Source organism: Callospermophilus lateralis, chromosome 1, assembly GCF_048772815.1.
Source record: "Callospermophilus lateralis isolate mCalLat2 chromosome 1, mCalLat2.hap1, whole genome shotgun sequence".
Lineage (NCBI taxonomy): Eukaryota > Metazoa > Chordata > Mammalia > Rodentia > Sciuridae > Callospermophilus > Callospermophilus lateralis.
This window is the reverse complement of record NC_135305.1, coordinates 3,362,874-3,389,760: the sequence shown is the minus strand read 5'-3', so window position 1 is coordinate 3,389,760 and position 26,887 is coordinate 3,362,874. Positions and strand designations below refer to the sequence as shown.

At 52.5% G+C, this 26,887-nt stretch overlaps 1 long non-coding RNA gene across 1 annotated transcript; it reads right to left on the bottom strand.

Annotated features, from left to right (window-relative positions):
* Positions 1–6,119: 6,119 nt before the first annotated feature.
* On the bottom strand, positions 6,120–26,336 carry LOC143379086 (uncharacterized). Its single transcript, XR_013088412.2, has 3 exons — positions 25,881–26,336; positions 25,596–25,714; positions 6,120–6,567 (listed from the first exon to the last, which is right to left on the bottom strand). It is a non-coding gene; the product is annotated as an uncharacterized LOC143379086 (long non-coding RNA).
* Positions 26,337–26,887: the final 551 nt, after the last annotated feature.

Genomic DNA, 26,887 nt, shown 5'->3' with positions numbered 1-26,887 from the left:
CACACTCACCATCTGGGCACCAACACACCCACCATCTGGGCACCTTTACACCCACCATCTGGGCATCTTCAACCCACCCATCTGGGCACCTCCACACCCACCATCTGGGCACCTCCACACTCACCATCTGGGCACCAACACACCCACCATCTGGGCACCTTCACACCCACCATCTGGGCACCTTCACACCCACCCATCTGGGCACCTCAACACTCACCATCTGGGCACCTTCACACCCACCATCTGGGCACCTTCACACCCACCCATCTGGGCACCTTCACACCCACCCATCTGGGCACATTCACACCCACCCATCTGGGCACCTCCACACCCACCATCTGGGCACCTTCAACCCACCCATCTGGGCACCTCCACACCCACCATCTGGGCACCTCCACACTCACCATCTGGGCACCTACACACCCACCATCTGGACACCTCCACACCCACCCATCTGGGCACCTCCACACCCACCCATCTGGGCACCTCCACACCCACCATCTGGGAACCTCCACACTCACCATCTGGGCACCAACACACCCACCATCTGGGCACCAACACACCCACCATCTGGGCACCTTCACACCCACCATCTGGGCACCTTCACACCCACCCATCTGGGCAACTCCACACCCACCATCTGGGCACCTCCACACCCACCATCTGGGCACCTCCACACCCACCCATCTGGGCACCTCCACACCCACCATCTGTGCACCATCTGGGCACCTCCACACCACCATCTGGGCACCTCCACACCCACCCATCTGGGCACCTCCATACCCACCATCTGGGCACCTTCACACTCACCATCTGGGCACCTTCACACCCACCATCTGGGCACCTCCACACCCACCCATCTGGGCACCTCCACACCCACCATCTGTGCACCATCTGGGCACCTCCACACCACCATCTGGGCACCTCCACACCCACCCATCTGGGCACCTCCATACCCACCATCTGGGCACCTTCACACTCACCATCTGGGCACCTTCACACTCACCATCTGGGCACCAACACACCCACCATCTGGGCACCTTCACACCCACCATCTGGGCACCTTCATACCAAACTTGGGGAGCAGAGCCCCATCTTCAGGTGCCTGAGTCCAAAACATACGTGGCTCCCTGCACCCCAGCTTCACCCTGGGCACCCAAGGCACTTCCTCCCGTGTCTCCCAGATGGTGCTGCACGCAGTATCTGCCGTCTGCTTTTTTTTTTTTTCCTTTTTTAAGAGAGAGAGAGACAATTTTTTTAATATTTATTTTTTTAGCTCTCGGCGGACACAACATCTTTGTTTGTTTGTGGTGCTGAGGATCGAACCCGGGCCGCACCCAGGCCGCACACTGCCAGGCGAGTGAGCTACGTGCTACCGCTTGAGCCACATCCTCAGCCCCTGCCGTCTGCTTTTTGATGGCGGGCCACACCTCTGTTGGTTTGCTAGGACTGGGCCCTGAACAGATCTAATAGCAGAAGTATGTCTTCTCCTAGCCCCAAGGCTGAGATCGGGAGTCCTCTGGGAGGTCCCCAGACTGAGCAGGGTCTGCCCCAGGCCCTCTGCTCCCTGAGGGCGGCTGTGTTGTCTCTCCCGGTGTCTTGTCTTCTCGTGGCATCTTCTGAGGACACCAGTCAGATAGAATTAGGGCCCACCCTAATGACTTAATTGTGCCTTAATCACCTCTGCAAAGGCCTGGTCTCCAAGATCATTCTCTCCTGGGGGTTGGGCCACCCTTCCTTCACCTGGGTGTGTCTCCTCTATAGTTTCCAAAGTACCATTGCACATACTGGAGCACCTTTGGTGCCCGTCCTTCTTTAGGAAAGGGAAGGATGTGGCTGAGGCAGACCAGTGGAGAACGCCCACTCTGGGCCCCAAAGGCCCCTGTTTTCTTCCCAGTCTTTCCGTCCTTCTTGGATCCTCCTTCTCCTCTTTGTCTTGCCACATTGTGGACCCAACACCGTCCTGACAAGGTCATGGCCTGAGGCTGTGGTGGAAGCAGGAGGTGGCACCAGACCCCTTCCCTACATCAGGCCAGCTCCCTCCACAGAGCCGCTGGTCCCTGATGCTGGGCCAGGGGCCAGGGGCCAGGTGCCACTGGACAGGTCTCTCCTGCCTCCCTCCCCTCCTCCTCTTCAGTAACCTGTTAGTGTACTGTCACGGCGTTGGGTGTGACATTTCGCCAGGTGCACACAGACCGCCCGGGTGGAATCAGAGTGTTGGCATTTGCTCTCCTGCTTCATTACCAATGCGGGAAGGGCAGTGCCCACGCTCCCGCATCACAGGTGAATAAACAGGTAGAATAGCGACTCTGCCGAGGCCCCTTGCAGCTCAGTCCTGGACCTGTGCACAGCGTGAAGGCGCAGGGGAGCAGAGCAGGACCAGGGGTGGGCCAGCTAGAACAGACAGACACGGATCCAGACTTGCAGAAGCAAGAAGCGGGGGCAGGTTTTCCCCCAGTGTCCTCAATCTGGAGTTGACCTCTCCTGGCCACCGGCTTCCAGGACGCTCTGGCTCCCTGTGGGGCTTGCTGGGTGCTGGGAGGGGTGGCGTGTCTCTAAGGCTTCCCAAGCGTTTGTGGTGTGATCCCTGAAACACACTGCAACCACACGATCGAGCAAGGCAGCCGCAGGAGGAGCAGCACGGGAGGAGAGCAGCTTATTGTTTCTATGAAAGTAAGTTGGACGTGACTTTGGAAAGATCGCAAAGTGCGACTTTTCTTACTGCTGTTTTTCAGTGTGGGGCAGACACCCATAAAAGATGGAAAATCATAAACACCAGGGCATTTTACCCCAAGACCACCCCTCTCTCCACACACTTTGCTTTGAGATTCCTCATGGAGGCCTCAGGTGCACAAAGCCCCATGGTCTTAACTGCACGACTTGGCAAGTCCTTATCCCGTGACCACCACGTGGCTCAAGAGGGGGACATCCTGGCACCGTAAAGAGCCCCCAGCCTTCCACAAGTGAGCACCCCTCACCCCAAGGTTTGCCTGCCGCTGACCTCTGGGGACTGCCCTTCCACTTCCAGGCCCAGTGGAGACCCCAGACCACAGTCACGGTAAGGGAAGACACACCTTTTCATGTTTTAGGTTTGAAATTTAAGCAAGATTTCACACATCTTTTAAAAATCTCCCTTCCTCTCACAGCTTTGTACAAACCCACCAGCTAAACTCTCGTGAATGGCTTCTGCGATGGTTGAAGTGTCGAACGAGCTGTGATTTCCAGGTTTGTCTGGCCTTTACTAGCTGTCCCCTTCTGGGGTTTCCTCAGTCCAGTTCAGGGCAAGACCACCGGGCGGTGTCCTCGTTCTCCAAGAACTTGCCTGCTCACATCTCAGCACCAGGGTCACCGCCCCCACCCCCACGCCCCAACTCACTTAGAGTCAGTCAACAAACCCGAGGGAGGATGCAAAGTCACGGCTAAATGCATGAATCAGTTCCCACACACTGATGTGTGCTGCGACCGGCTGCAGCCACGTCAACAGCGGAACAGCACTTAACCAGACACACAGATGACGGGAGTGCACGCGGTCTGACCCCGTTTCCCAGCTGCACGCCCTGGAGGAAGGCAATCCGAGGGAAACCGCAGCCCGTGAGCAGCGGCCCTCGCTCATGGCCATGCTGAAGGTGGGTTCGCTTCCTTCCACTCTCTCTAAGTAACGCATGTGAACATCCACTTTTCCATTAACGAGTCACCTTCCTCCTGTCATCCACCTGAGGCCATGTCTCCTCAGGGCCCCTGCATCTCAGACGGGCAGCAGGGCTTTCTCCGAATGTGCCTGGGCTGCCCAGCCACCTCAGAGCCAGACCTCCAAGGCACTCCGGCAGAGCCCTCAGCTGAGCACAGAGGCGGGGTAAAGGTAAATGTTTGGGGACAGTGGGGTGTGGGAGCCAGGCCCCAGTTCCTCTGCTGACTAGGACAGGGCCATCGTGCCTGCCCTGCCCCTCCCACACCCGCCTCTTCTCCGGAGTCTGGCCTCCTGCTGCTCACCACCCCAACAGGTGACTGGGCTGAACCTCCCTGTGAGGAGAGGCCACTGACCAGGCCAGCAGTGCTCCTGAGCCAGCTGTGAGCTGAGCTGGGGCCGGCCCTCCCCCGCCTCCCCTGGTGCCTGCCGGTCCACTTCTCTGCCCGCAGGAGCTGCTGCCCTCAGAGCTGGCCCACACAGCCCAGAGGCCCCAGGGCCTGGCTCCTCAGCTCCTGGGAATGAGGAAGCTGCAGCTCTGACAGCGGGTGGCTGGAGGGCTGGGCGGAGCATTCAGGGTGCTGCTGACCCTGCTAAGGAAGGGGGCGTCTCTGGAGGTGGGCAGGGCTTGTGCAGGGAACTTAGAATCACCCCACTTCCGTGTCACACCACATGTGAGGCAGCCCTAGGCATGGAAATAGCCGCCAGACCAGTTCTGGAAGACGGGTAGGTTCCTTCCTGAGGGAGGCTGGAGGAGGAGGAGGCCCTGGAGAGAGGAAAGGTCCAGCCCTGGGGGACCCTGACCACTGCCCAGACCCCTGCTGTGCTGCCCAGGGAGGAGGGGGCAAGAATGGCTCAGGCTTCCCAGTCCTGCCCATTGCAAGGCCAGGACAGAGCAGCTCCTCTGACAGGAGCCGGGTCCAGCCTTGAATCCTGCAGGTCTGGTGATGTGGCTTTGCAAGGCCAGTAGAGGTGGCATCTGTGACCTCCATGTAGCCCTATCCCAGCTGCCAGTGCGCACCACACCCAGAACTGAAGAGGCCCCGACAGCTCATCCTTGTCTCCTAGAAGAGTGTGAGTTGGGCGCCTGACACTTGTAACCTCCGTCATAGCCCCTACCCAGGCCCAGGAGGCCAGACCCAGGTCAGCCTTGACCGAGCGAAGCTTGCCCTCCTGCAGGCTGCAGTCCCAAGGCTTCCAGTCTTGGCGTCAGGTCCTCTCCATGTCCTGGCCCTGAGCCACGCGTCCACTGTCACCCCGTATCAGTACACGCCTGCCGGCCCCTGCCCGCACTGTGAACCAGGTAGTCAGAGATACCTGTGCAGGGGAGACGGACACTGTAGAGCGACATCATAAACAAGAGAATGCTCTCCCGTGTGGGAAGACGGACAGGCCTCCGCCTCCCCGCAGCGAGAAGCCTGGCTCCCCACAGCACAGAATGCTGTCCTCAGTCCCCGAGGAGGCCCAGACCCCCTGAGAAGACGCAGGACTGCTGCCACTCATGGGTGGCACGAGTCAAGTTCAAGGCTGCTTTGGGTTTTTCTCCTCTGGGTTAAGGGCCTGGCTAGCGGTTCTGAGTTCGAAGCATTGGGTTTGTCTGTTGTGGTGGGGTTGGTTTGTGGGTTTGGTATTTTGTTTTGGTGTGATCTTGTTGTTGTTCAAAGCACAGTTAGTTTGTGTCTCAAGAAGCTGTGACAGACACTGGTAACAGGTGGGTCTTTGTGGAGCAGCTGGTCTGTGTCCCCACCGTGCCGGTAGCACCCTGGAGGCATCGTCACCCACTCGTCACCTCGCTCCCATCTCAGCTCCCGTGGCCAATGCTTAGTCAAGGCTTGTCGAACTTAACTGTTGAACCTAAAGCTGTTTGGGAAATGGTTTTTTGCAGAATCCGTCAAAAACAGCAGAATAAAACCCGCGAGGTCACAGACCAGCACCATCCCCACCACAGCAGAGCTAAGAACAGACCACGAATGGCGTCATCCAGAACACGCACGGTCCCTGGGGCAGCGCTGCCCGCACCTTGCCCCTGGACTTCACTGCACCCTCCTGCCTCAGCTCCCAGGAGCCAGTGCTGGACCCTGGGATACGGGAGTCCTGGGAGTTCAGGAAGGAGCTCAGCTCTGGAAGGCCCTCCCTGCAAGGGCTCTGGACAGAGTTGTGAACAGGGGGGTCCACAGCTTCACAGCTCCGTTGTGGACTGACAAGAGCTGCCCAGGGCACCATCAGAACAGGGAACACTGGGCAGGGCCTGCTCTTGAGGCAGGTGGCCAGGCTGAGTGAGGGCCTTTGGGGACAGGGCAGTGTAGTGCAGACCACAGGCCAAGCTTACACCAGGCCCTACAGAGGTGAGTCTCAAGTCAGGTTTTAAAGAAGATGGACTGGTTACCAGAATGTTCCCCAATGAGAAGGGATAGCAAAAGCACAAACTTGTCAATCAAAAGATTTGTTTGTTTGTTTGTTTTCAAGAAATGACACTGGAATGGGAGGGGACAGAAAGAGACCCAGAGGGGTGATAGAGACAGGGACAGAGAGCAGGGAGGGAGGCCAGGGAAGAGAGAGGAGAAAGGAGAGATTCCTTGCTTTGCTGGCCGGGCGCTTCTTCCTGCTCCCTCCTGTGGAGACGTTTGCCCAGGTCCCACGGTTAAGGTTGGTTTATTTAATTAGATGATTTCAGGTTGCCGCCAGGAGTCTGTTAGAGCCCCGTCCTCGCTGCCCTCCAACACCCGCATCAAGGGGTCTGCTCACTCGGCCCTGGGGGCTGTTTTTATCCTCTTGATCTTGGTGTGATTAGTGAAAGCAATTAAGCAGCAGGATCAAAGCTCAGGGCCTCACCGCCTTCTCCATGTTCCTTAACGACCCTGGAAGGGTTTGCAGGAATGAGCCTGGAAGGAATGAAGCATGGCCATGAATAAACATCACCCAGAAGATGCTGGAGGAGACCCTGATCCAGCTCTGGACGGTGGCTCTTGGGGCGGGAGGGGGGCAGAGCGCAAGTGGAGGGGACGGGGAGGGGGGCACCCTGGGTCTGTTCTACAGGGTCCCTCCCCATTCGGTGTCATTGTGCTCTGACAATCTATTTATAAAGAAGTTCTGCCATGTCTCATTAATCTCCTCCCTCTTCTGCCTGGATTCAGAAAGATAACGCCCTTCTGCTTTGGGAGCGCAAACAAGGTGCCAGCAGGCCCTGTGGCCCACCTGGATTTGGTTATAGACTTTTTAAGAATAAAAGTATTATCCAAGTGCTGTAATCCCAGTGGATCAGGAGGCTGAGGCAGGAGGATCGTGAGTTCAAAGCCAGCCTCAGCAACAGCAAGGCGCTAAGCAACTCAGTGAGACCCTGTCTCTAAATAAAATACAATAGGGCTGGGGATGTGGCTCAGTGGTCGAGTGCCCCTGAGTTCAATCCCCGGTACCAAAAAACAAGAAAAACACAAAAGGCTGAGGATGTGGCTCGGTGGTACTTCAGTGACCAATCCCCAGCCCTGGAAAAAATAATAGTAAGTGTTAAGTATTCCCCCTTCCTTCCTTCCTTTTCTTTCTTTCAAATTTCTGAAACCCAAGGACAAGCCAATATTTATAGGTTACAAAACAAATCTTGACCTGGCTCAGGGGAGGAGTGACAGGCTCTGGGGCTTAGCAGCAGGGAAACCCAGGAGGAAAGAAAGAGCACTGTCCCAGGGCCCCGGGCCACAGCGCACCTGGGGATGAGACCTGGCTCTTCTGGGTAGCTGGCCACCACCTGGCTAGGCAGGGGCAGCCCAGGATGGAGCCCGGCCTGTAGCTGAGGCCTGGGGAGAAGCGGAGGGAGGAGTGGGTCTTGGAGTGAAACTTCCTCTCAGCCCCACTTAAGTGCCTGGACATTGGGGTTCTTCTCTCTGAGCGCTGAGAAGGAGTCGATCATTAGCAGCAGGGAGCGCTCGCTCTCTCTGTGGTGCACTGTTCTCCCCGGCTTGTTCTCTCTCTCTCTCTCTCTCTCTCTCTCTCTCTCTCTCTCTCTCACACACACACACACACACACACACACACACACCTCCACCAGGAGCCACTTCACTGAGTGTGAGCAGCAACCAGAGATCCCACCCGACAGCTCGTGGATGCACTCACCCACTCAGTGGCCAGGGATCCCGAGGCCCCCCACCATGCACCAGCAGGAGGTCAGGCAACAGGGCAGGAGGGAGGGGCTGGATTTCAGGAGCAGGGCTGCCCCCACGGAGGGCATCCTGGGGAGGGGCTCTGCAGTCCTTGAGGCTAGGGGCCATGACAGCCACTGGCCCAGAGGCTGCTGGGATCCAGGCCCAGCAGAGCCGCTGTCTGATCCGGGGACACCTGGGCAGGCCTGGAAGCACCTGGGCATCACTGAAGGCAGGTGGCTTCAGGTTCAGAGACACAGAAGTCAAAAGAGAAGTGGAGAGAGACACATGGGGCCAGGCCAGGGGTCTGCTCAGACTCCAGGGCCCCTCAGGCCTCCTGCTGCCCAGCACCAGCAGGCTGTGCCTCTGCCCTGGGGCCCAGAGGGCCCTTCTCCACCAGGTCTCTCCTCCAGGCTGTGGGAGTGGCGGAGTGGCTCCTCTTAGACAAAGGTGAGCCCCAGGGAGAAGGAGCAGCCAGAGCGACCCAGCACGGCAGCAGGAAGTCTTAGGGGTGAGGCGTGCCAGGACTGTGTGGAGACGGGGCCAGGGCCAGCCCTGCTGTGGATGGCACCAGGGGGAGAAATCTGGGTTTCATTCAAAGCCTGAGCCACAAAAAACTGAGCCTCACCACCTCCAGCTGCAGAAGCCTGACCTGTGGGCCACTGTGCTTTGGAGTCACCTCCTCGTCCCAACAGGCCTGGTTCCCCAGGGTCTGCCCCAGCCAGCCTCTGGCACAGGGGGGACAGCAAGGCAGGCCCAGTTCTGGAGGTGAGGGAAGACCCTCACCCCTAGCAGCCGGGGATGGAACGGCACCTACTCTAGCAATTAAAGAGCCCTCCTGCAGCGACTGGGTCAGTTCTTGTGGTGCGGATGGTGACCAGTGTCGTCATCAGAGCTTAACAGCCACCACAGGTCCGGAATGCCCAAGCAGGTCTGACCCAGCTCCTGCACTCCCTGCCACAGCCCTCCCACCTTCACGCTCCCCGGCCTTCTCCAGCTCTGGCCTCCTGTCCACAGGTGTTCTGGGGTAAGTCCCGTCATCTCTCACCCTGTCTTGATGTCTGCTTTCAGGAGATGCAGACGGTCTCATGGGACATGCGTGGCCATTGCTGGCAGGGCAAGATGACTGACAGAAGCCTCACTGGGGCCTGAGAAAGGAGAGGGGGCATCGCAGAGGGGGAGACTGAGGCTTGCAGGGAGCGGGCAGCCTTGGCAGCAGAGATCCCACCTCTGCCCACGGGGTGCCATCCCCATCTGCTGATGGGCTGGGCTTCGACCTGCAGGTCATTATCAAGACTTTAATTGGCATGCTTCAGAGCAGAGACACTCCCAACCAGAGCTGGGAGTTTAGTTATTATAGATCACGTGCTGGAACTTCGTCATTCATTAAAAGGAACCAATGTATACTATGGTAAGAGGTCACTGAAGTAGCTGCAGAGTGCAGACAGGGAGCCCCCCACAGGGCACAGCCATGGCTGCCACCCCCTTGGAACCAGGGATGCTGCCTGCACGCTGTGCTCCTGGAGAGGGTGCTGCACAGCGAGCCTGGAGCAGCCAGGGGATGATTTCAACCTACTAGGGCAGCTGGCCATTTAGCAGCCCCTGTGGGCCTCGGGAACATGGGCGAGCCTGCGGGTTCCAGTGAGGTCTGGGGGTGGGGGAGGAGGTGTGCAGGGGACTTGGGCGTGAGTAAGGGACAGACAGCAGCACTAGCGGAGGCTCAGTCAGAAGAGCGATGGGAGCCTTGTCTCAGGAAAAGAGGAGAGAAGAGACCACCCGTTAAAAAAAGATCATCAATAGTGCTCACTAAAACACAGTGCGGAAGGCTCCATTCAGGAGCAGGGACGGGACAGGGCCACTGCAGCGGGGCCTTGTAGTGGGAAAGGACGGTCCCAAGTCCCAGCACAGCATGGGTGGAGCAGGGTGGGGTCGGCCCGTGGGAACCCACCGAGAGGGGCCTGAAGGTTCTGGTGAACCACCCGAGGACCCAGGCGGCACAGGGCTTCCCACGCACGCCCACCCCGGGCCCAGGAGCAGGGTTGGGGAGGCTTGCAGGTAGGGCTGGCGCATGACAGGGACGACAGAGGGAGGCTGAGTCTGGGCTGGCCACACAGCCGAGCCATGGCCTCTGCCAGGCTGGTACTGGGGCCTCCCACACTGGAGGAGCCCGTGGGTGTGTCCAGGGCCAGGCGGCTGCCTGGGTTGGCGCCACGAGAAGCTCCCTGTGTGGGGCCACTTGTCCTTTTCTAGGGAAACCCAGCACTGGCTCTTCCCTGTTTAGATGAGGGATTTGGCCAAGTCCACCCAAGTCCCGGGTGAAAGCCCATTCTCCCCACTTAGCACCCCATCCCAGGGGCTGTCCCCACGGTGTCAGCGCTGTGCCTGAGGCCCTGGGGGTGTGGGGATCAGCACAAGGCAGAACCGCACTCGGCGGCCCTCTCCCTGTCGCAGGTTTTGGCTTCCTAAGGGGGAAAGTAGACACAGTCATGGAGTCTGCTGACTTACCCACAGAGGTCGGGAGAAGCTCTGGGGGTCGCCCAAGGTCACACCACGCAGTCACTACAAATCATGCCACAGGGGGACTTTCCTGTGCCTGAATCTTACGTGAAAACACAAGAATACCCTCTACGAGCAGGAGGAAGGCAACGAGGACTCGGGCAGAGTCAGGGGTGGACCTGTGAGAGCAGGTGGGGTTTCGGCTGTGGATGGGCTGACCACAAGACAGGAGACCCTCCCTGGGGATCCAGGTGGGCCAGATGCCATCAAGGGCCCGTAAAGCCAGAAGTGTAGTTGCCTTGAAGCTGGAAAAGTAGAGAAAACTGTGGGCCCCCAGAGGGACTAGCTCCACGGACACTTGACCCATACTGGGCTTGGGAAGTGCAGAGCTGTAATTGACGATGCTGTTGGAAACCTTGAAATCAGTGGTGAGTTGTTACCACAGCAAAAGAAGCTCAGGCAGCCGGCGCTCCCCGCAGGCCATGGCAGAGCGCAGGGAGGGGAAGGTGGAGGGCTGGCTCCAGGTTTGCTCTGTGCCAGTGCCGGCCCACTGTCCGCGTCCCTGGTGGACTCGGTGACCCCGGGCAACACAGCATCCAAGTGCTTCTTGCTGAAGGCCTGTTTGCTTCTCTCCGGTTTTAATTTGTGTCACAAGGGCAGAGATGAGCAGCAGCCTGCCATGTCTCCACAAAGAACCCTGGTGGAAGTTCTCCCCAGAGAACCCACACAGAGCCCTTTTTATGAGGTTCAGGCCTCAACACCTGATTGGAAGCAACTGTTCCTCCCACCCGACAGGTGAGTCAGCTGCTTGGGGCTGGGGGATGGCAGAGCCCAGCTCAGACTCAGGCCCTGCCCACGGATCTCGCGTCTTGCCACATGGTATCCAACGCCTCCAACACCTGTATCAGTTAAAACATCTCACTTTCGATCAATAGAAATGTTCTTCTTAAATGTATTTATGGATTTATTTATTGCAGTACTGGGAATTAAACGGAATGCGTCTTAGAGGAATCGGAACACATCAGTTGAGATGATTGGCTTATTTCCTTGATAGATCTCACATCAGACAACTGGGCCTGAATCGCCGCAGGTTCTGAAATGGGTCAAGTCCGGTGCAAGGAGATCAACCTCACACAAACAACCCAGTGTGAGACCCAGAGTGCTGTCTGGGACGTTGCCAGCAGGACCTTGCTGGGCTCTAACAGGTACTTCCTCCTGGAACCTTTTCGCCAGCCAGCCCCATGTGTCCCTGGCTCCTCACCAAAGGAAAAGGAGAAACGCTTCCTTCCTTCCTCCTCCCTGGGCTTCTTCCCCCTGCCTGGGGCAGACCCACTGCCATGCACCGCCGGGGCAGAAGCTCCCGCAAGGATGTCACTGTGCCTGGGATCTGAGTCGCCAGCCAATTACAAGGATGTACTTGTTATGACTGAGAACCGGCAGGTTGGCAGGAGGGCAGCCCCGCAGGCTGGCAGAGCAGGTTTCTGGCCCCGGGAACCCAGCCCAAAACCAAGTTTACAAAACAGCGGCTCCGCTGGGGCCCTGTGATGAGCAAGCACGTCAGGGTGGACTCCAGGTGGTGCTGAGCTGCGGTCATCAAAAGGAATGCCCCAAACATTAACTAGGCCAGGAAGGCCAGAGGTCTGGTGAGCCTTGGTGACCTCGCAGCCTGTCATCAGCCCGGCCCCCGAATGGGCCCCTGTCTTCACTGGCTGCTCAGCCTCGTACCCATGGGAGAAGAGCCGCAGCGCAACCACACAGCCCTGCCGCATGCCTGGGCAGCCTGCTTGGTCCTGGGAGTAAACCACCAGATCCCAGAGAAAACCTAAGTTGACAAAGCACAGCTCCAATCAGAGGCTAAGTCGCCACCAAGTCGCCGCCACCGACCTAACAGTATGTATGTATCCAAAGAAGCACAATATATATAAGGTTGGTAGTCAGAGGTTCCAGGCATCCACTGGGTCTTGCAAGACACCCCTGAGGACATGAGGTGGTACCATTCAATTCAAATTATAGAGAATGGTAGTAGCAGGAGTGGGAGGGAGGGGGAGATAGGGGATTACTATATTGAGGACAGAGTTCAGTTTGAAAATGAAGTTCTAGACATACTTGCAGCACCCTGTGAATATACTTAACTACCCACCAAAAGGGGGACAAGACGGTAAATTTTACATGATGTGTATTTTGCCGCAAATTTTTAAAAAATCAAAACTGGACTGGTCTCTGCCCTCTGGACTTGCTTGCTGTCCACACATCCAACCCTGAAGAGGCCCTATGACCCGGTTGCCCAGGTCTGAGCTGCTGCCTGGACTTGCCCCTCCCCACCTTGACGGGCCGGCCGAGCCCCTCAAATTCCCTCCTCCTCCTTTTAACCAAAGGCTGCAGCTGGCCAGGTGTCCCCTCAGAAGTGTGGACCTTTTTCATGTGACTTAAAAGAGCTTTACTAGGCTTCAGAGACCTAAAGTGCTCTTTAAACTTAAAAGCCCATCTTGGTAATTGGCTTTAAGAAAGCACATTAATTCATAAAGCCAAGGGTGGTGTGGACAGAAAGTTTTCAGAGCCCTGGTCAGGGCTCTCTGGAAAGACCAGTGAGTGGGGAGTGGACCATGCTGAATCACGCCCACTGCTGTGTTTAATAAGCATCCAGTGAGCACTCGGCTGTGCTGGGAACAAGGGCACGGCATGGGTCCCCAACAGACAGGGCAGCGCTGTCCACTACAGCTGCCCATCTGCAGCACACATCTGCAGGCTACAGCAATGGTGGAGGCCAGGCGTGGCTTAAGTGATACAGGGGAATTGCAGGCTTAAATTAGTAATTCAAGAGAAAACAGAGCAAAGCAGGCCGGCAGGGGCAGCTCCAGGCAGAGCTGGCAGCACAAAAGCCCCTGAGTTATCTATTTATTGTGGTATTGGGGGTTGAACCCAGAGGCTCTCCTCCACTGAGCTACATGCCACCCCTTTTTTCATATTTTATTTTGAGACAGGGTCTGGCTGAGTTGCTCAGGGCCTAAGTTGCTGAGGCTGGTTTTGGATTCGAGATCCTCCTGCCTCAGCCTCCGGCGCTGCTGGGATTACCGATGTGCACCACTGTGCAAGGCTAGAATTTTATTTTGAGATGGTCTCACAACATTGCCAAGGTTGGCCTCAAACTTGTGGCCCCCCCACTTCCGTCTCCTGGTCACTGTCCCTGGGTTGCAGGTGTGTGCCACCCTGCCCAGCATGTGAAGTCATCTAGAAAGCCAGGGAAGGAAGGTTCTAGGCAGAGGGAGAACTCAAAGGCAACCCAGCCCTGTCTGTCTGGGGGCAGGTGGGCCCAGGGGCCCTCGGGACTCCGCTGGGTGGGCTGGGGGCTGAGGGGCTGAGGCTCAGGACTGTTGATCTCATCACTCCCCCTGGTGCCCGGTGCCGTGCCCGGGGAAAAACGCTGAGGCGGGAGAGCCAGGCGGGGCTAGAAATCAGAGTATGGGGGCGGGGGAGTGGTGCGGGAGGGCCAGCCTTGCTGATTGGTGTGTGTCAGAGCAGGTCAGCACGCGGAGGAGTGGTGCGGGAGGGCCAGCCTTGCTGATTGGTGGAAGTCAGAGCAGGCTGGGAGGAGTGGGGTGGAGAGCCAGCTTTGCTGATTGGTGGATCACAGGGCAAAGGACCCAGGGGAACTAAGGATGCTCTTCAGGCCTTGCCTGAGCACCTGGCAAGGGCAGGACCATTGTTTGGAAGGGAGACCAGGGGAAGCAAGAGCCCACAGAGGGGCAATTTCAGAGGTCTATGGGCACCAAGCTGAGGTGCCCAGGAGGTAGGGAGGTGGTTAGGTTTGGAGCCAGGTAGAAGTGGACATGTGGGCAGGGACAAGTTGAGGTCACCAGGGAGCAAAGAGGGTCACCAGTGGCCCTCAACAGAGCCAGAGGAGCAAAGGGCCCTGGCTGTCAGAAAGCCCAGAAGCAGTGGCGTTGGAACTGCCTCTACAGGACTCTTCCCATTCACACCAGGGGAGGAGCGACGGGCTCCAGGCAGATGGAAGACCAGCATCGGAGCCGGAAGTCTGAAGAGGACTGTCCCTTTGCAAGTCCAGCCTTACTGGAGTGGGTGGGGCTGTGAGCTTGCAGGCTGGAGGAACCCTGGGCCACACCAGGAAGGGATGCAGGCGGAGCTGGAGAGTGTAGCTGGCCCTGCCGCACCCAGTACCACTGACGCTTGGCATTTGGTTTTTTAATTGATGCCACAAAATGGCAGACCTGTGGCCTTCTTGATCAGCTATTCTAGGTTGCCCAGCTCTTACAGAAGTCATCGATGGGGGCACAGGGCACAGGCCCAGCCCAGGAGGCCAGTGCAGCACTTCCTGGGTGAACATCACATGCAGGCCCCGCCAGCTGGCATTTTGGCCCTGGAACCACTCTTCTGAGGGCTCTCTGCAGTTTGCCTTTGTCACGTCTAATCACTAACACAGGATATGGGTGTCTGATGCTTAGATTCTGAAATGACATGGAACCAGGGGTGTGTCCCCTTCAGGCCTCAGACTGCTGCTCCACACCGGCCTGGAGTCCAGACACCCAGGTGAGCAGTGTCCTCGGGATGCACAGAGATGGCCACTGGCAGGTGCTCAGTGGCTCCAGCCTCCTGCTCCAGCCGACCCCGAATCGCTGACCTTCCCTTCCTCCTCCATTGAGTGTGAACCGCTTTTGCTTTTGCAGAACCAGAACAACTGATTGAGAAATAGGAAACCTCTCCAGTCCCTGGCAGCCCGGCTGGCTCTGCTGAGCCTGACCCTCCAGCCCAGCCTGACCCCCCTCATCTGGTGCCTCCGAGACGGTGCCGAGACGAGGCTTTCTCCGTGGTCCTCAAATCTGGAAGACTGTAAAGAGCAGGGCGCCCACAGGGGCTTGTCCATTAACTACTCTTATTCCTGATGTGCCAACCCACATCACACCCAGAATCTAGCAAGAGGCAGCTAGAAAAAAATTCAAGGGCCTCCAGGGCAAAATAAATGGACAAAAAAAAAAGTCACATTCCTCCAAATGAGGTGAAAAGTGAGTGCAGACCCTCTGACGTCAGGGTTTCTCCCCAGGGAGAGGGGCCCTCAGGACGCTCCCCAGACCCTGGCTTCCCAGCAGGCCTTGCTCCGCCTCATTTGCTCCTGCAATGTGGGAAGTGCTGAGCCTCTCCCCAAGGCCTTGCCCCCCTCCTGGCCAGTCGGGGGCAGCCTCATGGACAGGAGTTGACATCTCACCATCACACAGTTGCCTGTGCTGGGTGCCGCCTACCCCGCTGGCCCAGAGGCTGTCCGTGTGGACTGGCAGGGGAGAGGTGCATGCTAGGCGCTTTCTAGCTGGGTTAACACTGCTCCTGCCACCAGGTGGAGGGGACTGCGGTGCCTCCAGGAGCCCAGAAGCAGGTCCCAGGAGCACCTTCCAGGTCCAGGGATGGCACTAACCCCGAGAAGCCAAGCTCCCTCCCTCCCCAATGACTGTCCCAGCTGTCACTAGCACATGTGGTTTCCGTGTCACTCCTCTCCAGCTCTCAAGTCCATCTACTTATGTGTCTGACTGCCCAGAATCCAGCAGGAGAAGAGGAGCTGTAGCACTCAAAGAGGAGGAGGGGTCCCGGAGCCGTCTCTGGGGGCCCAAAGGACAGATGAGCCGTCTCAGGCGGTGGTGGCCCTGCCTCCAGTTCTTCACGTGACACTCTTGGGGCACTTCCCTGAAGACCGCAGCGCTCCTCCCCAGACCGCCTCCGCCCTCAGTGGAACAGCTGCACCAGCAGTCTCCGGCTGGTTGGGACCTCACGGGGTGACCTTGGACTTGGGGTTTACAGGTGGAGGAGACCCTGGAGACTGGGACAGTGTCCACACCTTCCCAGCAGTGGATTCTGGACCCTGTGAGCTCCCACACAGCACCAAGCCCACCTCCACTCTATGTCCCTCCTATGAGCAGGTTTCTCCCCCCCGCCCCCGACTGCCAAGTGCCCTCTGTGCTGGACCCTCGAGGGACAAGAGTCAGGGAGGGCAGCCTGCTTTCGGGTTCTCTCACTTGGCAGGAAGACCAGACAGAGGCCTCAGCAGTGCTGGCAGGGCCGCATCGGAGCCCAGAGGGAACCTGACCCGGCCCTGGGGTCTCCATGGGTGGACGGCTTCTCTGAGAGGACACCACTCAGTCAGAGGCCTGCAGGGTCATGAATGTGCCCAGAGCCAGGGTTTGAAGAGCCCCGGTGAGAGGAGGCTGCAGACAGCCCCAAGGACCTTCTGCCACATGAGCTGAGTTTCAACTCCTCTGTTTCCGGCAGTGCTGATGCAAACCGACAGGCTGCACATGAGCTGCCCCCCGACATGGCACTCTGGGTATGGCTGACCTATTGTGCATGTGTCCGGCCCACTGGGCTCCAGACTCTAGGGACTCTGATTGCCTGAGCTTGCTCAGCCACCATCGCAAGTGCGCGGGCTGGGAGTGACCCACAGATACTGTCACCTCAGTGCGGGGCTAGGGGGCTGGAGGTCTGACGTCTTCCCGTGTCCCCGCGTGGTCATCCCTCTGTGTGTCTGTGTCCTGACCTCCTCTTAATCACACCAGTCAGGCAGGTCAGGGCCCACCCACTGACCTCATTTACTTTAATTATCCCTTTAAAGTCCTTGTCTACACAACCCCACACAGATACAGCCATCTGACGAAGGGGCCAGAAACAGAGATAAGGTAGTCTCTTGCAAATGGTGCAGGGAAAACTGGGGTCCTCATGTAGAAGAATGAAACTCGACTCTTATCTCTCACCCTGCACCAAAATCACTCAGAATAAGACCCAGGAATTAGACCAGAAACTGTGCAACTTCCAGGAGAAAACATAGGGTCAACACTCCGTCCGGCACAGGCAATGACTCAATAGGGACCCAAGTGCTCAGCAAATAATGCCAAGGGTTGATAAATGAGATGGCATCAAACTAAAAAGCAACTTCAGAGCAAAGGAAAAAATTAGAAATGTGAAGAGAGAACTTCCAGAATGGGAGAAAATGTTTGCTAGCTACTCTTCTGACCGAGGATTAATATCTAGAATGTGTACAGAACTCTAAAAACTTTACACACAAAAAAAAATGGGCTAATGAATTAAACAGACACTTCTCAAAAGAAAAAATACAAAAGGCCAACAAATAAACAACAAAAAAGTTCAACATCATTAGCAATTAAGGAAATGCAAATCAAAGCTACGCTGAACAGGGAGTGGTGGCACACGCCCATAATCCCAGTGACTCAGGAGGCTGAGTCAGGAGCATTACAGTGTCAAAGCCAGCCTCAGCCACTATGTGAGGCTCTTAGCAACTTAGTGAGATCCTGCCTCAAAATTAAAAATAAAAATGGCTGGGGACGTGGCTCAGTGATTAAGTGTCCCTGGGTTCAATCTCTGGTATCAAACAAAACAAAATGAAACACTACTCTGAGATTATATCTCACACCAGTCAGAATGGCAGTCATCATACAAAAAATAATAAACGTGGAGAGGAATTGGCAAAAAAGTATCACTATTACACTGCTGCTGGAACTGTACATTAGTACCACCACTATGGAAATCAGTATGGAGGTTCCCCAAAGGACTCCGCAGGGAACCACATATGACCCAATTATTCTACTTCCTAAAGAATCAAAGTCATCTTACTACAGTGATACATGCACACCTATGTTTTTAGCAGGCAAAGTATGGGACCTGCCTGGGTGTCTATCAGTGGATGAATGGGTAAAGAAAATGTGGCATATATACCTAGTCATGAAGAAAAAAGTAATTATGTCATTTACAGGAGAATCGATAGAACTAGAGACCATTATGTTAAGTGAAATAAGGCAAAGCAGGTCAGGGTCATACGTTGTCTCTCATATGCAGAAGCTAGAGAGGAAAAGGAGATCAAAGGGAGATCAGTGAGAAGAGGGACCAAGGGTGGGAGGTGGGGGTGGTGGGGAGGTGCAGGGGAGAGGTATTGGCCAAATCCTATTGTTATAGCCTGTGGGTGTGTGAATATGTAACTCCCACCATTATGTACAGCTGTGATGCACCCATCAAAACCGTGGAAAGAGGGGGGAAAAGGTCCTTGTCTCCAAGCAAGCCATTGTGTGAGGACACCAACACATGAGCCTTGGGAGGGACACATTCGGTCCACCACAGACATAGCCTAATGTGCATCTGCCCAGGAAAAGCCTCTGACTTTGACTCCCGAGGCCCAAGGGGTGCATCTTTCTTGCCCCAATTCGCACAGCCAGAACTGGCCAAGCCAGCACTCTCTCTGACTTTTTCCTCCTGGTCCACAGCACCCCAAGGCCCTGTGCTGGCAGATGCCCAACCCCATGAGTAAAAGGCCTGACACTCAAGTGCTCACTGCCCTGTGGATACAGGACACACAGGTGCAGCTTCCCCCTCAGATGCACATAGCACTGCGGGGTCCTGGGCCGACACTCAGGGAGTGGTTAAGCATGGTTCTGGTCTTCTTCAGGGAAACGGCCCAACCCACGGCTCTACGTGGCCCCCACCAGGCCGAAGGCTGGGGGGCTGGGAGCGCGGGCCAGGCCAGGGCATGGCACACAGTCCTGAGGGCCGCGGAACCCAGGTCATCAGAAGTGCAGAGGCAGGGTTCATGCCATCCAGCTCTAGGCTTTGCTCCCAGGAGTCCCAGGTGGCCCTGCTGTGCAGAGGCTGAATATTCCTAGGGAGAGGCCTGGCGCCCAAGTGCCAGGAATCGGGCCTTGTGAAGTTGCTTAGGGCCTCACAAGTTGCTGAGGCTGCCTTCAACCTGTGATCCTCCTGCCTCAGACCTCCCGTCTCAAGCTCCCTAGCTGCTGAGACGACAGGCATGCACCATCATGCCTGGCAAAACTTACAACTTCTATCAGAATACGCAGCAGACAGTCTATGTGACTTTGACGGTGAGCATGCAAAGCCAGAACTTGACTGTTTTATGAAGTATACTATAAACTGAGTGAAAAAACAACCCAAGCACTAAGATAACTATTTGTCAAATACTATCTGATAAAGGTCTGGAATCAAAAACACAGAGTGAAGTCCAGCTGGGCCTGCCTGACCCAGCCAGCAGGTTTGCTGCCTGGTCCATCCAGCTTCCCACTTGGCCACCTGGCTCACCTGGTCTGGGTGGCTGGGCTCACCTGATAAGCCACTCCTCCGCCTGGCCCAGCTGGCCACTTGGCCACCCAGCCAGAGCCCAGTTTGTCAACAGGCCACTTGGCTGCCAGCTCTGCCTGTCCCAGCCAGCCGTGTCACCACTCGACCCACAGCGCAGCCTAGGGAGGGAAGCTGGGAGGTCTGAATCCCCAACCTATTGAGAACAGCACAATAAAAAGGCCCATGCTCCCTGCTTAGTTCAAACCTCAGGAAAAAGCAAAAAGAAATCAGTCAGGCACACACAGTGACCACATATACTCACTGACCGTGCTGTCCGCCACAGTGGGAACAACACCTTGGTTTCTTGTCACTGAGATTCTTCCTTTTATCCTTTGCTGTTGTTTTGCTTTTTGCTTTTGGTTTTCTATATTTGGATTTTGTTTATTTGATTCCTAGACATATATGTATACATATTTGTTTCTCTCTTCTCATTTCTAGCCCCCCCCTTTTTGAAGGTATTGTTTTCCCATGTATTTTGAGGGTCAATGTTTTTGATTAGCTTGTTTTGCTTTTGTTTGGTATAGTCTTTGCCACTACTCTATCTCCCTTCTCTCTCTCTCTCGCTCTCGCTCTCGCTCTCGCTCTCGCTCTCGCTCTCTCTCTGGCTGACAGATAAATCCCACTCTTTCTCTCCTCCTCTATATTCTTATTTCTATTTTTTTCTTCCCCTTTCTCATTAACAACACATCGTAAATTACCACTGCATCTGCCCTATTCACCTTGGAAGCTGCAATCACTTTTCTACCCTCCTATCTCTTATTCTTTCCTCACAATTAACTCTATACTTAATACCACTTAATAATATTAAGTGAGGTATATAATGTCTCCCCCTACCACCAAGGTCACAGTAATATTCAATATTGGAAGTCATAGACAATACCTATTGTTTAATTTTATGCTAGACATAATTTGAGATTATTTACGGTTTTTACTGATGGAAATTGCTGATCCTACAATTTCTGCATATTGTATCAATTAACACTGTAGATATCCAAGTGGGAACTTAGTACCGTGCCTACTGCTATGTGTTGTTTGTATAGATGTTGCTGTCATTGGGCCCTCCTCAACCTGTGAGGTTCTTGCAACAGAGAGGGACACTATAAACTCGTAAGGTAGAAACTCTACAGCTTCAGATCCATCCAGATAGATGGGTAGACACACAAACAACAAAGGGGGTGGGGGGACAAACTGTCCCAAACAACACAGAATACCTGAACAGCAGACTCCATTGACATCACAGTGGGGGAAATGTTAGAGATGGAATCAGAAAATTCATGGTTCAACTGAAGTCTGAGGTAAAAAAATAACATAAGAAATGAAATCAGAGAGAAAATACAAAAAGTAAAATGTCAATTCAACAAGGAGACAAAGATCCTGAAGAAGAATCAATCAGAAATCCTCAAAATGAAGGGATCATAAACAAATTAAAAATTCAACAGAAAGCATCACCAGCAGACTAGACCTCTTGGAAGGCAGAACCTCAGGCAACAAAGACAAAGTATATAATCTTGAAAATAAAGTTGACCATGGAAAAAATGTTAAAAGACCACAAATAGAACTTCCAACAAATATGAGGTAACGTGAATATACCACACTTAAGATTTACTAGGATAGATGAAGGCTCAAACCAAGCCATGATAAAGATATAAACTGAAGGAATGTACAAACTTTTCAATAAAATAATGTCTGACAATTTCCCAAGTTTTAAGAATAAAACAGAAAATCAAATACAGTAGACTCACAGGACCCAAATATACAAAATTACAGTAGACCCACACCAAGGTAGGTTATTATGAAAAAGACTACCTAAAGAATTTCAAAAGCTGCAAGAGAAAAATGCAGGTCACATTTAGAGGGAAACTAATCTGGATCTCAGTGATTTCTCAACACAGACTTAAAGCTAGGAATTGTTAGAATAATATATACCAAGCTCTGAAAGAAAATGGATGCCAGCCAAGAATACCACACCCAGCAAAATTAAGCTTCAGAATTGATGATGAAATAAAAACCTTCCATGATAAACAAAAGTTAAAAGAATTCACAACTAGAAAGCCTGAACTACAAAAAACACTCAATAAAATATGATGAAAAAAAGTGAAAACTAGAAAAGGGAGAAACTACACTAAAATAGTCAATCAAAGGGGAACTAATTTAAATTTTTAAAACAGAACTAAATCAAAATGACAGGGAATAAAAATCATTTCCCATTAATAACATTGAATGTAAATGGCCTAAACTTACCAATCAAAAGATGTAGATTGGATTAAAACAAGCACCCTACAATATGCTGTCTCTAAGAGACTTACCTCATAGGTAACGATATCCACAGACTAGAGGTAAAAGGATGAGAAAAAACATATCATTCACATGGTTCTTGTAAACAAGCAGGGGTTTCTATCCTCATATCAGGTAAAGTGGACTTCAAGCCAAAGTTAATCAGAAGAACCAAGAAGGACATTTCATACTACTTAAGGGAATTATACATCAACAAGACATAACAATTGTAGTATTTATGCCCCAAACAATGGAGCATCTGTGTACATCAAACAAACTCTTCTTAATTTCAAGAATCAAACAGACCACAACACAATAATACTTTAACACACTTCTCTCATTGCTAGATAGTTTGTCCAAACAAAAATTAAATAAAGATGCTATAGAAATAAAAAATACAATTAATAATTTAGACTTAACAGACATATATAGAATATTTCATCCATCAGTGACTGAATACACTTTCTTCTCAGCAGCACTTCTTTAAAATAGACTGTATCTTAGGTCACAAAGCAACTCTTAGCAAATACAAGAAAATAATAGAGATAATACCTTGAATTCTATTGGATCATGATGAAAAAAATCAGAAATCAATGATATAATTTAAAAATAGAAGCTATTTGGTTTGGATACTAAATAATATGTTATTGAATGACTATTGGATAGCAGAAGAAATCAGGGATGAAAATTTTAAAAATACTTAGAGGTAAATGAGACAAACAACACATCAAAATCTCTGGGACACTATGAAGGCAGTTCTAAGAGGAAAGTTCATTGCATTGAGCTCATTCATTAAAATAATAGAAAGTCACCAAATAAATGATCTAACGTCACATCTCAAAACTCTAGAAACAGAAGAAAATCAACACCCAAAACAGAAGACTGGAAATAATTAAAATCAGAGCCAAAATCAATGAAATTGAAACCAAAAAAATTTAGAAATCAATGAAATAAAAAGTTGAATTTTTGCAAAAGCAAATAAAATTGATAAACCCTTAGACAAGCTAAGACAAAGAAAGAGATTGGGAGAGAGAGAAATTCAAATTACTAAAATTCATGATGAATAAGGAAATATAACCATGGACACTACTGAAATACAGGCAATAATCAGAAGCTATTTTGAAAATCTATACTCCAATAAAATAGAAAATCATGAAGACATTGATAAATTTCTAGAGTCATATGACCTACTCAAATTGAATCAGGAGGACATATAAAATTTAAACAGATCAATTTTAAATAATGAAACACAAGACACCAACAAAGAAAAGCTCAAGACCAGATAGATTCTCATCCGAGGTCTACCACACCTTCAAAGAAGAACAATATCAATCCATTCTCAAATTGTTCCATGAAATAGAAAAGGAGAGAACCCTTCCAAACTTGTTCCACGAAGCTAGTATCACCCTGATACCAAAGCCAGACAAAGACACATCAAGGAAAGAAAACTTCAGACCAATATCCCTGATGAACATAGACACAAACGTTCTTAATAAAATTCTGGCAAATCACATACAAAAACATATTGAAAAGAGAGTGCGCTACAACCAAGTGGGGTTCATCCCAGGGATACAAGGTTGGTTCAACACACAGAAATCAATAAACATAATTCATCATATCAATAGACTTAAAGTCAAGAATCACATGATTATCTCTATACATGAAGAAAAGGTATTTGACAAAATTTAGCATCCATTCATGCTCAAAACACTAGAAAAACTAGGGATAGTAGGAACATACTTCAACAGTGTAAAAGCTATCTATGCTAAGTTCTCCCGTGTTCTTTTTTTTTTTTTTTTTTTTTTTTGGTGGGAGAAGGGGATACCAGGGATTGAACCCATGTGTACTTAATCAACTGAGCCACATCCCTAACCCTTTTTATTTAAGGCCAACATCATTCTCAATCAAGAAAAATTGAAAGCATTCCTTCTGAGAACTGAACAAGACAAGGATGCCCTCTTTCACCTTTCTGTTCAACCTGGTCATTGAAACCCCAGCCACAGCAATTGCACAAGAGGAAGAAATTAAAGGGATACAAATAGGAAGAGAAGAGTTCAAACTATCCCTATTTGCCAACGACACGAGTCTATGTTTAGAAGACCCAAAAAACTTCACCAGAACACTTCTAGAACTCAAAAATGAACTCAGCAAAAATAGAAGGGTATAAAATTAACCCCCATAAATCAATTGTGCTCCTATACATCAGTGATGAATGGATTGAAAGAGAAATTAGGAAAAAACCATCCCATTCACAATGGCCTCAAAAAAAAAAAATACTTAAGAATAAATCTAACAAAGAAATAAAGACCTCTACAGTGAAAACTACAGAGCACTAAAGAAAGGAACTGCAGGTCTTGGAAGGTGGAAAGATCTCCCCTATTCTTCTTCTTTTTCTTCTTCTTTTTTTGGTGGGGGTAGGGGATACCAGGGATTGAACCCACGTGTACTTAATCAACTGAGCCACATCCCTAACCCTTTTTATTTTTTATTCCAAGACAGGGTCTCACTGGGTTGCTTACAACCTTGCTAAGTTGCTGAGGCTAGCTTTAAACCTGCAATCCTCCTGCCTTAGCCTCCTGAGCCACTGGGATTACAGTTGTGTGCAACCATGCCCGGCTCCTGTATTCTTGAATAGGCAGAGTGAATACTGTCAAAATACTACAAAAATTCCTAGTAAAATTCCAGTGCTGTTCTTCATAGAAATAGAAAAGGCAGTCATGAAATTCATTTGGAAAAATAAGAGGTTCCGAATAGCCAAAGCGATCCTTAGCAAGAAAAGTGATGCAGGAGGCCTCACGATACCAGACCTTAATTACATTATTCTGCCTTTGGAGTAGACAAAGAGGAAGGAAGGAAGGGGAGAGAGGATGGGAATAGGAAAGACAGTGGAATGAATCAGACATCACTTCCCCATGTTCATGTATGAATACACGGCCAGTGGACTCCACGTGACATACAGCCACAAGAATGAGATCCTGATTGGAATGTTAGACTCCATGTATGTACAACATGTCAAAATGCACTCTGCTGTCATGTGTGTCTAAAAAGAACATAACAAAAAAAGAGACGTGCAGAAGCAGGTGTTAGGTGACCAGAGTCCACCCAGACCCGGAGAAGCACCCTTTTCGGCAGCAAGGAGAGCTGTCCTGAGGTCTCCACTAAGGGTCTCCGTGGGATGGGACCTCAACAGTCAGGATCAGAGCCCCTTGTGTGGTCTTGCCTGGTATGGGCTGCACTGCGTCCCTCTGAGGCCTGCAGGCTGCAGCCCTAACCTCCAGGACCTCAGGAAGGGACCTTAACTGGGGATATGGCTGTTACCGGTGTCATCAGCCCCGGTGAGGCCACCCTGAAGGAAGTACCAGTCCCATGTGACTGGTACCCTCATGGGTGGGAATGCCATGAGAAGAGGGAGGGGTACATATGGGAAGACAAGGTCAAAAAAAGACAGAGGCCACACCTGTGGTCCCAGCCACTCAGGAGGCTGAGGCAAGAGGATCACAAGCTTAAGGCCAGTCTCAGAAACTTAAGAGACCTTGTGTCTAATAAAAAAATAAAAAGGAATGGGAATGTAGCTCAGTGGTGAAGCGTTCCTGGTTCAGTTATGAGCACTGCCAAGGAGAAGATACAGGGGTAGTGTCCTCAACAAGCCAAGAGCGCCAAAGACCCCACAGACCACACCCCAAGTCGGGAGAGAGCCCGGGACAGATCCTCCTCGCAGCCTCAGGGAGGCCCATCTCCACCTTGATCTCGGGCCTCCAGCCTCAGAACCCAGGCAATCAGTTCTGTTTTGAAGCCGCCCACTCTGTGTCCTTTCAGCTCCCAGGAGGAATGTCCTGACCCTCATGCCCTGTCCAGGCTGAGGCCAGGTCTCCTACCTGATCCCACTGGGTGCTGGAGGAGAGGCATCACAGGAGGTAGGCGTGGAAGAGGTCATGGGCAAGGGAAGGACAGAGGTCAGGCGGGATGTCACAGGGTGGTGCAAAGCACTTAGGATCTCAGGGAAAGAAGGAGAGTGGCACAAGTCAGGACAAACATCAGAAGGAGCAGCAGGTTTCCAGAGAGAAGGTGGCTAGCAAACCCACAGCAGCCTGTCTCCTCCCTCCCTTCCTCCCTCCCCCCCTTCTTTCTTTCTACTAGGGGTTGAACCCAGGGACACTCACCACTGGACCACATCTCCAGCCCTTTTTATTTTTCATTTTGAGACAGGGTCTCACTAAGTTGCCAGGGCTGGTTTGAACTTGCGATCCTCCTGCCTCAGCCTCCCAAGTAGCTGGGATTAGAGGTGTGCACCAGCACACCTGGTACAGACGTGAACCTCTACCCAGGAGCAGCCTCAGCAAATCCTGGATGGAAGCTCCTCCTGACTCTGGTCCGCAGACCTCGAGTGAATGTGTGCAGGTCTCAGACCTGTTTCCCACTAGTTGGACACCCTCCAGGACCTGTCCCTCAGGGGCTCCTGGCGTTCTGCATTCACTGCAGGAAGCACACAGCTGCCCACTTCTTTCCTCAGGCTCAGCCAAATCTTGTGACAGAAGATGGGTGTGACTCAGTGAGCCATCCAGAATGGCAGCCTTCCCAGAGGGTGTTTCCACCTTGCACAGGGGGCACTTCCCTAAGTTCCCCCAAACACTCTGTTTCTAAACTTGTCACTCTGGGTAGACAACTTAAAGCAGACAGGAGAAGCAGATCTTGCTCAGTGCAGGAGTGCAAGAGGAAATCGGGGTTCAGCAGCGGGCATGAAGAGAAAATGCCCATGGGGCCATATTTAGATTTTCTGCAGGTCTTTAATGTCCTGATGATAAAGTTTGCCCACTCCTGCTCCCAAGGGAGAGGCCTCTGGGAAGGCTCACAGCAGACAAAAGGCCATTTAGGTGCAAATAGCCTTCCATCAGCAGGTGAGACTCAGAAGTCATGGAGGGACAAGGAACCCATGGCTTGCACTGCATTCAGTGGGCTGCACCAGAGGACTTCAAAGGATGGAGTGAAACTACAAGCTGTCAACAGTGGGAAGGAGATCAAGATTGTGCAGTACAGTCCCGAAAACAGGCAGTGTCCACAAACATGCGCTTGCAACACCCACCCTGGAGAGGAAAGTGCTCATGTGCTCCAGTCTCTGACCTTTACCCTGAAAGTGGACGTGCCGACTTGCAGCAGGCCAGGGAGAAGT